Source organism: Neodiprion pinetum, chromosome 5 (assembly GCF_021155775.2).
Source record: "Neodiprion pinetum isolate iyNeoPine1 chromosome 5, iyNeoPine1.2, whole genome shotgun sequence".
Taxonomy (NCBI): domain Eukaryota; kingdom Metazoa; phylum Arthropoda; class Insecta; order Hymenoptera; family Diprionidae; genus Neodiprion; species Neodiprion pinetum.
Genome location: NC_060236.1, coordinates 30,953,863 through 30,966,751, shown reverse-complemented (window position 1 = coordinate 30,966,751; position 12,889 = coordinate 30,953,863). Strand labels below are relative to the sequence as shown.

The window sequence follows — 12,889 nt, the reverse complement described above, 5'->3', positions numbered from 1 at the left end:
TAATACGCGTCCGTGTGCGTTTGTGTGTTCCTAAAGTCATGCGACATTGACCTTGAGCGTTATCCAGGCTGCGGTGCGCTGATTGTCTGGCGGCACTCGCGGTTTCGTTTAGAAAATAAACTGCTGAATTACGTGTGTAGGTGTCCCATATGTTGCGTATGTGTGTCCCCGGTGTTGGGCGAGTTGCGTGCGGCGACATTGCGGTAGTGTGCAAAACATACACGAGGTTGCGCGGAGGCGGCGGTCGAGCGGCTGTTTGCAAACGGTTGTCGTTCGAAACTTTGGGGACCGGACGAACGCCAAACCACCTTATCAGATAAAATGCCTGACCTATGCACGCGAATCACGCGTATGCTAGGCACCGACTAGACAGTTGGGAGACGGGAGTGACGCCGCAGGGCCGTACGCGGCGAATTCTCTCCTCCCCCCTCCCTCCCTCTCTCCCTCTCTCCTTCTCTCCTCGTCACCCGACTGCGAAAACATTCGGACACTAAAACTTTTACGCTTTCGACGTAAACTCTAGGTGACATAGTATGACCCTGTAACTCAAGTTGGCTGACAACCGGGGTGCAGATATCCTCCGGCATCGTTTCGCTCCTGCCCGTTATTAATAGAAACGATTATTTAAAGGGATCCCGTTAAATGTCCTCAAATGCAGCATCGACGTCGAGGCTTGAAAAATTTTCATCCTTGAAAAGTAGGAAGAAACTTACGTATAGTGTAACGTAATTGCATTGGTGTTACGAATGTCCTTTGAATCGTCAATTATTGCCAGCTATATGATGGTAATGTCGACGTTAACTGAATTAGTAGTGTACATTATTTATTTAACCTGATAAATGCTGCGGGCGTTCTGTAAAAAAAAAAAAGGAGAAAAGAAAAGAGGATATTACATTTTATGAGGAAAATAAAAAAACCGTGCGACTTTAAGCCTTGGAACAATTAGGGGTTCGAGTCGGAGGCGCGCCAACTGACGGCAACGTCCGGCCTTCTTGGAAACGGTAATCTCGTTGGTGCTGAGATGCTATTGGCCTATTTCGAAGGGTTAATCACTCTTGAAGACCCACGTACAAGAGTTCGAAGTCCCGCGAAATCCTTGAAGACGTCTGATAAAAACGCGGTGAATTTTCGCCTCGCTCAGTGCAATTACAAAACTTAATGCAAGCTATTTTAAAGTTTGTACAATGTTAAAAAAAATTCAACCAAACATAATGTCCCAATATATGTCCCCATAATGTTACTTGTCACATTTCTGTTAGTAAATATGTTGAAAATTTTTGTAATTTCAACATTTAAATTGTCGTATCGGCATTTAATTTGTAATTTGTACTTTATCTTTCGGTGAAAAAAAAAAAATACTCGCGAAATCAGTGAAGTCGTCTAGATTTCGGATCAGCATTCATTATATTTTTCGAAATGATTAACGACTGATGGGTGCGTGACCAATTTCGCCCGCGAAAAGTAATTGACCTGTATTAGTTGGCCAGATCATGCCGTGGTAATATTTTCGTCTGCAAAGCAGGAGAGCCAACTTACTTGAAACGGGGTATGACATGTCAAAATCTTCAGTCATGAATTGGAGTTGTGCTTTTATGACGATTCGTATCAGTTATGAATCGACAGTAAGGTAAAAATAAAGGCTTGCCAAGCCTTTCCGAATCGCTGTATACCTAACAACTATTTGAGACCTGCTTGACCTAAAAAAAATTGCAATGCATACATAACTTCTATTAGCAAAAAAAGTTTAAGGTGGCCAATCTGCATGAAAAACCGACAAAGTTTGCGCATGCGCAGTCTACTAACAATAAGTTTTACCGTTTCCTCTCGATATATACGTCCAATAGTCTGATCCGCAAATGCGTTCGGGAATTATTTCGCTGCATACCACGTATAGCTGGGACGGACGATCGAGCGAGGATTCCGAGTTTCAAGGCTGCTGCAACAGACCGGTCTGATGCGGGGGCGACCGGGAGACCGGGGATCTTCCGGTGGCCGGACTCACACCAGATTTGGCGAACCAGCCGTACCGACCTCCTGGCAGCAGACGGGATTATTGATCGTAGTACCTAGTAATCTAGTTACGTACATTAGAGGTGTGCGCCATTGCGACCTACCCGGTGCAGCCGGTAGCGAGGGGGAAAGTCCTCGATGCCACTAAGTCTTCGGGCTCGACGCCGAAACCACAAAACATCCGGCGGGAGCGGCCAGCCGTTGACTCGAAAAGTTGACCGGGTCAAGTCGATTCATGGCCACATGCTGCTGCTGATATCTACTGCACGTTGCTCCCGTCGAGACGAGAAGCTAGAAATACTTCGCAAAAGTGAAATTAAGGAAAGTAAAAATGGTATTGCTGAGCAGAGTTTCGTAACACGTTTTGAAAAGTAGAATTGATCAGCTTGCACGAAACGCCTATAAGCACGGTATTTCAAAAACTTCAATTGGATCAGTTCGCAGGCTCAAATTTGAGTACAACATGCGTTCCATTTATCAGTTGTATCATTGTCTCGAAATGTCGACTTTGCAGGATATAAGAGAATCAAAAGAAGGTGAGAAAATAGCACAATTGTCGAGTTTCAATGTTGAAACATTAACCGACTGAGGCGCTAATTGCTGACAATGAGTCACGATATTGATTGTCGCAGTTGCGAACTCGATTGTGAACTCGAAACACAGCCTTGACAATTTTTGTTTAAATAACACAGTCGAAAGTGTTTTATTTTTTTTTTTCGAGTTCTAAATTTCGTTTTTCAAATGTGCAGCAAACTAATTTCAAAACGATTACGCAAATGGGATTGAATGACAACCGCTGCTCGTCTGGTGAAGTGAAGCGACTGTCTGGAAGGATGGGGGAAGGTTTTGCATAAACGCGTTAGGTCGGGCCACGACTTTGAAAGCAGATTTGAAGCCTGACCAATTGAGACACGTATGTAGGTATATGCGTACGGTAGGTTAAAAATTCTCCTCGTTATTTTCATTTCTTTCAACTCGCTAATGCCGCTATTCATACGCATGGTAATCGCCGGCCAGAGACACAACAGATTACGTATGCAGTGACCCCATTCCCCCTCTTTTTTCCCCGTTCCCCGTTTCACCACCCGTACCACATCTCTCATTTATGTTTATACCAGTAACCCGATGCGCGATCAATCCTCTCCGAAGCGAATCAACATCCATGTACACGATGTCGTTAAACGGAAGAAAACGTCTACCTGTACCAAGGCACATCAATCACATCCGTCTATTAACGCGGGTGAAGGACCGAAGGGTTTCTTTGGTCGATGATTGTCATTACGATGCGAGACAGGCTTCGATCTGTCGCGTTTATCTTTCATCTAGGTTCCAATCTCTCAGGACCGATAACAGCAGGCACGTGGGCGGGAAAAGATTGCCATTAATTTCTTTCACGATGAATGACATATTTTGCCTCGTCGGATAAGTGTGGATTTTGGAACACAAGAAATTTATCCCATCGACCGATGATAATAAAAGATAAGAGCAAAGTGTATGTCTTCTACTTTCTTGCCAGTAGTCATTCGTTCAAATTGCGGACTTCTTGGCTACGCGCGAACTGAGAAGCGCGATAATTATTGTCTAGGATGGTGAATTCACTGTCAGTGAGCCGTTACCGCAAAGTATTGGAAATGAGAATGAATGTTTGAAGAAGAGACCGCCGATGTTTGTATACACCGATCAATGTGTCTACGCCTCGTGAAGTGTCGAGCATCTGTAGTATCCAAAGAGCATGTTTCCAGTATAGTAGCGGTTCATCTTTACTGACTCAGCCAGTCAGTCATATTTATTTAGCTTGGCTCTTTGTGGCCATTTATTATGTAGAGCTCGCTTTTCAAAACGCTACGCACGCACAATAAGAAATTGAAAACTCACACACCGCACAACTATTCCTGGGGCATTCGTGGCCAGACGCGTAAACGTGACAAGTTGTTGAGTTCAGACGAACGGATGAATGAACTCGGTACTCCGTTTCAACTTTACGGGATTAACTGGAATATAATGAGTTGCTCAACGTTTTCGGACTCGAATTATTACTGCAGGCTTTCATGAGAATTCTGGAATACTGGAATCGTGATGGAATTAGACAAGTAGCCGTAGTGAAAGACCGAAGCACCAAAAAATTTCGAGAGTTTTTGCAGCTTAGGCCATTATGAAAGTGCTTATTATATCTCAACTGTCTAAACACTAAAATGACTGTGCACCCTTTAATCATCACCAGAACCATTGAGACGAAGTTACGAGCAGCTGGCTGCGTAAGAAGTAAATTCGTTGCATTTGACTTCGTTTCCTGTTGCAGTCACTGAATTGTCTAACAAGCCGTTATGACTCCGCGGTGTGTTACAAATAGCGCACCTGCAATTTAGTAAATATAATGCCAAGTAGTTGCGTGACTTAACGATGTTGCAGATGCCAATCCTCGTGACCCCAAAGACTGGATATTACCATTTGAAGAAGGTAGCCGAGAGGATTTTTGTGTATTTTGGACATGGATTCGACTCGAGGAGGATAAGATAGCGTGGAAACAATGTCTCCATTCCCCGACAAGTGCCTTGTGGAACTGTAAAATTAGCACATGTTTATTTTCTCCTTGTAAGTAAATTTGTTAGTTCGAGAAGTTGGTTTTTTTCGTAAATAAATCATGTAAAACAATGCACTGTATGAGACAATAGGTCATTTCCTTGAAGCGCCCCGGATGTAGGTTATAACGGCATATAGCGGACCTAAGCGTGAATAATCGGGTACGTATATAAACTTTATACGTACAATACAAGTCGGTGCCAAGTCTGGTTCTTAACCGAGTAAAACACCAACCGCTGCATTATAAGGTACCAGGGGCGTAACTAGGAATTTAGGGGTCCCGGGGCAAGGACCCAAATTGGCCCTGCTCGTTAAATAATGAAACTTATTTTTCTAAAGAATGCATCTGAAAATACAGTACGAAAACAAAAGAGGGAAACATCACGATTACGAATCCTAGCGAAATATTACGATTTCATTTTTTACGCAGCCTAGTTACGCCCCTGTAAGTTTATACCGTGTGCGTATCATGTTGGCGAGAATTTCGTTCCCTTTTACGGGAGGAGTTGAGACGGCTTTGCATCACGCGTCTTCGTGAAATTGTCATCTTCGTCGTCGTTGTTACGAGTGTATAAATAATACAGTCGCATATATACGAGACGCTCGAGGCCACGAGTTGTTGCACACAAGCTGCATCGGCCCACACGGTGTACCTACATCAAAGTTGACGATTGACGGTCAACGGTTCTCGAACGCGTTCGACGCGGCGTTTAAAAACGAGGCCGAACTCCTCCCCCACCCCCCTGGCCCTTCGTCGCCTCATTATTCGCCGTCGCTGCAGCCGCTTATCGGAAACGGAACTCGTAGGATAGTCTGCGGCCGAGGCGTCACGCCGAACCTCGACAAGGATGCGCGCTGCATGCACAGTAAGAGTGGAAATTCAGCGAAGCGGACAAGTGCAGCTTCACGGCAAATGGCAACGGCGGGCAGCGGTTCAAGGCCTTAGCTCTAGTCCCAGCCCCAGTCCCGCGCACTATCTCTTTGCATTTACAATGCATGCACAGTAGTTGACTGCACTATCGACCGTCGGCGGCGCGACGAGTTGAGGCGTCCCACAGTTGCAAGCTCCCCCCTCCATTCCGCTGTCGCGACGGCTTCACTGATGCGACTGATGCCCGACGTTACATAAGCCCCTCTGTTCCGCATCCGTCGTTGTGCACAAGCGGCGCCCCCTTCTCGTTTCTAATTCGAGGTAGACTAACCGCAGGGTTGCAAGCAGGGCACAAGCCGACAGATAAGGCTTGCAAGAATCTAGATTCTAGGTACACCAATTTCCATCGTTTTTCATGGTTCCCTTGACGGAGATGCGAGCATTGGGCTCCGTTGATAGACGTTGCGGTTTACGACGTACTTGTAAGATTCCGTTGCAATGATCGTTCGGGAACCACGAGGGGAATGTTTCAAGGAGATTGTATCCCCGTACCGTCTACTCGTCGTGAAAATGGCGCATGAAATACGGGAGATTACTTTCATCCCATTCGTGCCAAGGCCACAGCTCACCGCAATGCTGCTTGCATTATAGTCTGGTGTTGGGTACGAGTGAGTAACCCGTCGAGGAATTTCGTATCAAGCTCAGGTGATTTGGGAACCTGCTGCATCTGCAGCTGCTACCTCGCTAGCGTCGTACCGATCGGTAAGTCTCGGTCGGTAGCGTCACCCGTGATCGCTCTCTGACGACTCTCTGTATTGAGCGGAGGGCAGCTGAACCCTACATGTGCTACCATCTAGTTTGGGTAATTTTCCGCTCGGTAAGTGAGAGACGAGTTTCCCAGGTTCAAAATTCGAACGTGATTACAGCGAGGATTGTAGGTTCCAACGGGAAAAGACGAATTTTCGAAGAAACGTGTAGCCTATACGTTTTGACAAGTGAAACTACTTGGAAACGGTTGAAAAGTGCAATTTTGTTACAATTCTGTACCATCGAAATCTGGAAACGATATTTTGACAACCGATGAATCCGTTATTTTAAAATCCGTTTCGCTTTACAAGATGATATATTATATCGATAATTCCCGGTTAAATACAAAAAACAAAGGCTCGCAAAAAGGAACTGCAAAAATCGAAAGCCATGCTAGTGACTGAGACGATATGTTGGTACATTTTTTCCGATTCTTTTTTAGACTTCATCTCGTTTTCTCGTCCATATGGGTCAAGTTTCGTACAGTATCGATGGAAAATTGACATACTTCTCTGTTTGTCTGAAGTGTAATTTTAAACGATCAATTTATCAATATACGTAGAAGTGGGCCACTGCATGATCCGCATAACTGTGGTAAATAATATATAACTTATATATGTATATACTTTACGCATACCTTAGTTTTATCAGATTTACGGAAAATATACACGTGTATGCACATATATTTTCGCTGATGGAAAGTACGATTCAGGAAGGAAACAGCGTGTTCGTTCACCGTTACTCCTTGCTATTCGGGTCCGCGTATAAGCATATGGTATACATACGTGTTCGTATACTTGTATACATATTTATATACACATGCCCGTTAAATTATGACAATAAACGAAGAAAATTAACCAGGCGTCGAAGTGTGTGTGTGTATACTTATATCCATAGGCGTGTCCTATCTGCGCCAGAACAGGTAATTTAGCATAATTAGATGGAATGACACGCGGTGAAATTCGCCGACAGTGATAAACACAGTGAAACAATACAAATTTGGTTGTTATATGCATGAGACCATTTAAAAGAACGGTAATAGTGATCGAGTTTTTGACAGATGATTCCGTCAAAGTAGTGCTCACAACTCGAAAGGTCAGATTGAAAAAAAATGTTGCAGTATAAACTTCAGAAAAATAAAATAATGAAAGCAGAACTTTTTTTTTCTTGCAAATCTACTCTTGTTTACGGAGAATTGTTACGCTACGATACAGACGACTTGAGTAACGATGATTAGTTCGAAATCCTAGATTTTCTGCAGGTTAAGGATCAACCATGCTTCATTGAAATACTTGTGGGGAATAAATTATTCGGCATCGAGCGCACCACGTGGCTCGAGTTCTATTTTCGAAGAAGAGTCCGTTAAAACAAACGAACCGTAGCTTAGGGAAGAAAAAAAAAATGGAACACGAGCGAGACGCGCATCATGCAGAGATGGACGAAGAGAGGTTATTAAAATCTCTCGTTGAAGTGCCGCAAATCGTTAATGACTAATATCTGCAAACAATACTAACACCGAACGCTAATGGCATCTTCGAAAGTATCGTAATACGCATAAGCATAAATCTCGGCCTGTATGGCGTGCCGTATACCTCTCCACTCCGCATAAGTACGTCTGGGAGGTGATATTCATGGGCAATCGAAGGTCATGAACGATTTGCATAATACGAAATGATCGGTAACTAATATTTAGGCTGCTGAATGAATATCAAGTATGTATCTACGCGTGTTTGCATGGCTATCTATAATATCTTAGACCTCATTTTCAGCGCGACACGCGGTTCTCCAACCTCTCTAACACGCGTTAGAACCGCACTACCGATCCAGGTCAATCTTCTGCGAAGAACATGCTGTCTCCGATCATCGATTATCTCGCGTTCAATATTTTCGGCAATATAAATTATAAGCTCCGTATATTGAATTTCTTTTCTTCATCCCCGCTTTTGATTACTTGCGTTTTGCATTTTGCGTATATTTGCATGTAGGTACAGAGTCTGCAAGGTACTCCATACGTGAGAAGTGCGTGAGGCCAAGTGGGTAAGGATATCTAGAAAAAAATTATATGAAAAAAAAAACGAAAGTCGTTTATGATCGCTACTTACCTTCAAGTGAGACGTTTGATTCTAGGTATAACATAAACATAAATGTATAACGAGTCCGTGAAACCAGTCTCGTAGGCCAGTCGTAAGCTTGCGTAATGCAACTTCGTCGTCGTACTTGCCGAGTATGTGCAACAACGTCGATGGTCTTTGAGTAGGTACGCGAATCGTACAGGATGTATAAACTACATTTGTATGCGTATACATACGTAACGTTTACACGTTAATAAGTAAGCGTGCCGTGTAGCATACTTCGCAGGTGTGTAATGTGTGTAATACACTGATACTCCGAGCCTCAAAATTATAAGTACGTTGTACATACCTGTTCGGAGTCAGGTCATAAAAGCGTTAAGCGCTCTATGTATTTCCCTCGCGTGCATGGTCAATTCTGTGACGTATCTACGCGAACACAGCTTTACCTATGAAAGTTCAGTGAAATTTAAGGAAAAGTAACGACAACGACAATGGCCACAGTTTTCATCAGGAAGCATCAGCAATTCTTTTATTGCTTACAGTAGAACAATGGACGAGATTTCTATACGCTGTCGTCATGTGGTATTTCACACAACATCAAAAGGGCGAAAGTACACGCTCCCTGGCTCTACCCTATGAAGCGATAAAAGTAACGCAGCCACGTTTGAAACCAATACTCCAAAGAAACGAAATGTTCTTTGAAATGTGGTTTATCTAAGAATGTTGAATTGAATATTATATTGTAAACGAAATTGAATACAAGATCTGGAGATGTGTCTGGGGTAAGAGTTGGTTGAAGAGTTAGTGGCGTATCAAAGTGGAGTCTTTCAAAAAAGGTCTTAGCGAAGGAGGGGGTCGCAAATAGCTGAGTAGGTACGTACATTTCAATTATGTACGAGTCCGAGGTGACGTGAAAGATAGACAGGCAAGATAAGAAGTATGAGGTTACAATTAAGAGATAAAAGTAGCAGTCCGGGACACTGCTTGACGTAACATCGCACTACGAAAACTGTCTTGGAGATGATCGCATCGTGGGAGTTGGATACCGCATCGCAGCACTTCCGTCTCAGGTCGACACGAAATATAACTAGCTATAAGGGGAAAGAACACCACTTAGACTCTAGATGGACATATGTTTCAACTGCGTTCAGCTGAAAAAATTTCTTTATTGTTTCTTCGTATCGATTGGTGAATTATTTAGGTTATAAATTCTCACATCTTATTTCTGATTCTCAGAATGCTTTCTTTCTTTTCTATCTGATTACAGCTATGCTTTAATATGAAATTTCTGTCACAATCAATACTTTAGTTTCGTAGACATACCGCCTGCGGGATCTTACCTACATCGCTACGCGTATATTGCCCGTCGTTACTTAACTTTGGAGTATTGTTCCATACTGAATAATATTTTTCTCGCTATTTCTATTTTTAATACCCGCTATTGACGTAGTGTGGCCGAACTTCTTACAGTCTTTAATATCCTGTCTTATATTTCTCTTTAATCCCCTTATTAGACCTCTTATGCTTCTTAGGGAGGAAATTAAAACATCGATAAAAACTTTAAAAAACCACGTCTGGTGGCGCAGAGAACGAAATTCCTTGTTACGTCGCAAAACATTTTTCGTAAAAAGGAAAACCCCGTACTACGCTTTGCTACTGAGTATTGACTCGTATATAAATGATCCCCCTGCAGTGATGATCCCGAATTCCCTCTGAATAGTTATATGACCGGTAGCTTTTCTACTTGAGGCGTAAGCCTCTGGCAACCAACAATATTGGTTTCTTTATTTTTCTAGCCGTCAAATTCGAAGTACCGAGCCGTAGGGTAACCAGCAAAATCCCTCGTCTTTCTAGGTTAATTTTATCATAGGTTGCTGGTTAAAACGCATGGTGTTTACAACGTGCGCTTCAAATGCAAAGTTTGAGAACCGGTTCACTTTCCAGTGGAATAGTAAATGCAGTCAAATGTCACTTTACGTATGCCGTACACACCAGAGTCTGAATGCGACAGTAATTCTCTGCACCATGCACTCTCTAAGGAATTTGATTACAAGTGTAAATAATTACAGTATGGATAAGAAATGATGTATGATCAGAGACGGAGAAGAAGAGAGAAATTACGTGTAAGCCTGATGAACGGTTGCTTCCAAAAGCACATGCACGTGAGTACTGTGTTTACGTTGGCCATTGAGAGAGAAAGAGAGAGAGAGAGATAGAGAACGCGGAGCGACGGGTTTGATGACGTTAAACGAAGTCAAACGACGTCATCCGGGTAAGTTTTGCTATGGCGTTGTACAACTCTTCACCGAACCGGGTGAAACGAAATTAACCGGATACTTCGCTTCGACGTAACCGCTTCTCGGATTGGATTTTCTTTTTTCTCCCAAGGCGAGCTTTGCACCGGAGAGAGACTGATTATCCGGCATTGCATAACGAGAGCGAGCGGCCGCAGCGAGCACGCTTAGCAGTCCAAAGAAAAATCATGCAGTGGTACTTTCACCAGTTATTGGTTTCAGAAAACGTTCGTGGAATCACCAAATCCTGGTCAACGGCCGGTAAGCATGTTCGTCTCCATACATACGTAATTGATTGGTCAACTTGCGGCCGTAAACGCGTTGCGGATACAGCAGAAAAATTGTTGTAGTCTTGGGTGACCTGGTAAAATGGCACTTATTGCGATCACTATCATCGGCTCTGCAAATAACATTCAAAATAAGGGACTATTACTCGGTCGGTAAGGATTTACTATGCGTTCCCTCGATCCTCGTGGATAGCTTGCAATTGCATTCGCCTCACTGCTGCACCGGCATAATTCAAGCCGGGAGATCTGGATCTGTGGCGTCGACAAAGGAGTGCAAGATGGACATCTTTCACTTTCACGTGCCGCTTGAGGCCGCGCGTTACACCTTCCATGTAGCTATAAACCTGGGTGAAGGTGAAAGCCCGAATCCCCGGAATCGCGAGGCTCGATCGAGACGGATTTCGATGGCGATTCCGCCTCTGCAGCCTCTGGGTGATCACATCGGATATGCTGCAGGCCGACGAACCAACGAGTCGAGTTGTTTACTCCGAAACAAGACCAAACGGGGAAACACCGCCGCGGCGCACGCCAGGCCAACATAAGCTAGTCGGTGATGCACTTGCGCGCTTTCTATTCACGAATCCCTCTCGCCACCCCTCGATCGGCAGCTTTCTGCCCGATTCAAGGGTAAACGCATCTCGATCGGTATGCGAGGCTGCGACACGATTCTTAGTTGTACGGTGATATGCACAAATGCCTTAATTTTCCGGCTAACTTCTTTTCGGTTATAAAACAAAATGTGACTTCGATTCTATACGAATTATGCGACAGTGACTTTCAATCTCTCACGTCGACTGCTTCGCCAGTCATTGTCACATAATTCGTATAGAATTGAATTCGTATTTTGTTTCGGACCGAAAACAAGTTAGCCGAAAGGTACAGGTATGTGTGCATTTTATACAGTAATGTTTATTTACAGGTTCTTAGTGGCTCACTATTTTTTTGGAATCAAAAGTGGAACGAATTTCTTTTCTAATCAAATTTCATGTACCGATGACTAACGTCGCAAGTGACAGGAGAAACGAACGATACGTTGATCGTAGACCCGTAAAATTTCTATACGTTTAAAGAAAACTCGTGTTAAAAAACTCTGCAACTGGGTCATGTCGTTGTAACGGAAGTTTTCCGTCAAATTTGCCACCCAATGTTAGAAGAAGGGCAACAGCTCGACGATTTGAAAATTTAGCAATACAAATTTGGGTGGGAAGTTTCACAGTAAACTACAGCAAATTTTTCGAATCAGGGTATCGATTCCGTAATTTCACTTGCCACATTTATCACCATCCAAGCATTCTGTTCGGTTGTCTAAACCTTGCAAATCAATCAGAATGCTTGAACGGTGGGAAATGTGAAAAGTGAAATTACAGAATCGATCCCTAGGTGCAACAATACGAACATTTATCTAGGTACGCTTGATATTTTTAGTTGAAATTTCGGATGCTTAAACTGCAGGCTTCGCATTCGAAGGAAACATGACGGTATAACGTTTGAATTATTTCAGAGCTTGAAACAGTTCCTTTGCGTACTGCAACGCGGATGTGAATTCGGGTGCGATAAATCACCGTGAAAATAATTCATGCCCAACAGCGCATTGTGAAATTGAAGCATCCGTTCTTAAATGAAGTTCAACTACTACTCTACTTATACAGTCATAGACGCGACGGGCAAGTAAAATTAAAAAGTCTGCTTTCCTACGTGACGTAGGTATATTGGACGCGACGGCGGAGCGGCGTAAGCACAGTAGTAGAAATTCCGGGGATCAAGAGAATAAGAATGAAGCGAAGAAAGGTGAAATTGAATTTTTAACAAATCGAAAAACGCGCGCGTGCCTCCGTCGAGTTTAATGCATTATACCTGATCGTTTACTTCGAATGCCGTGTGCGATTTGATAAAATGGAAATATGCCGGGCAGTCTTGCCGCAGATATGATCGCATAAACCGTCAATTAATTCTTGACTTCATTTCTCG

The 12,889-nt window shown here is 43.4% G+C and overlaps 1 long non-coding RNA gene across 1 annotated transcript; it reads left to right on the top strand.

Moving 5' to 3' along the window:
- The first annotated feature begins 2,355 nt into the window (after nt 1-2,355).
- On the top strand, nt 2,356-3,488 carry LOC138190983 (uncharacterized). The gene is made up of 3 exons (XR_011177165.1): nt 2,356-2,546; nt 2,760-2,927; nt 3,129-3,488. It is a non-coding gene; the product is annotated as an uncharacterized lncRNA (long non-coding RNA).
- The last annotated feature ends 9,401 nt before the right edge of the window (nt 3,489-12,889 follow it).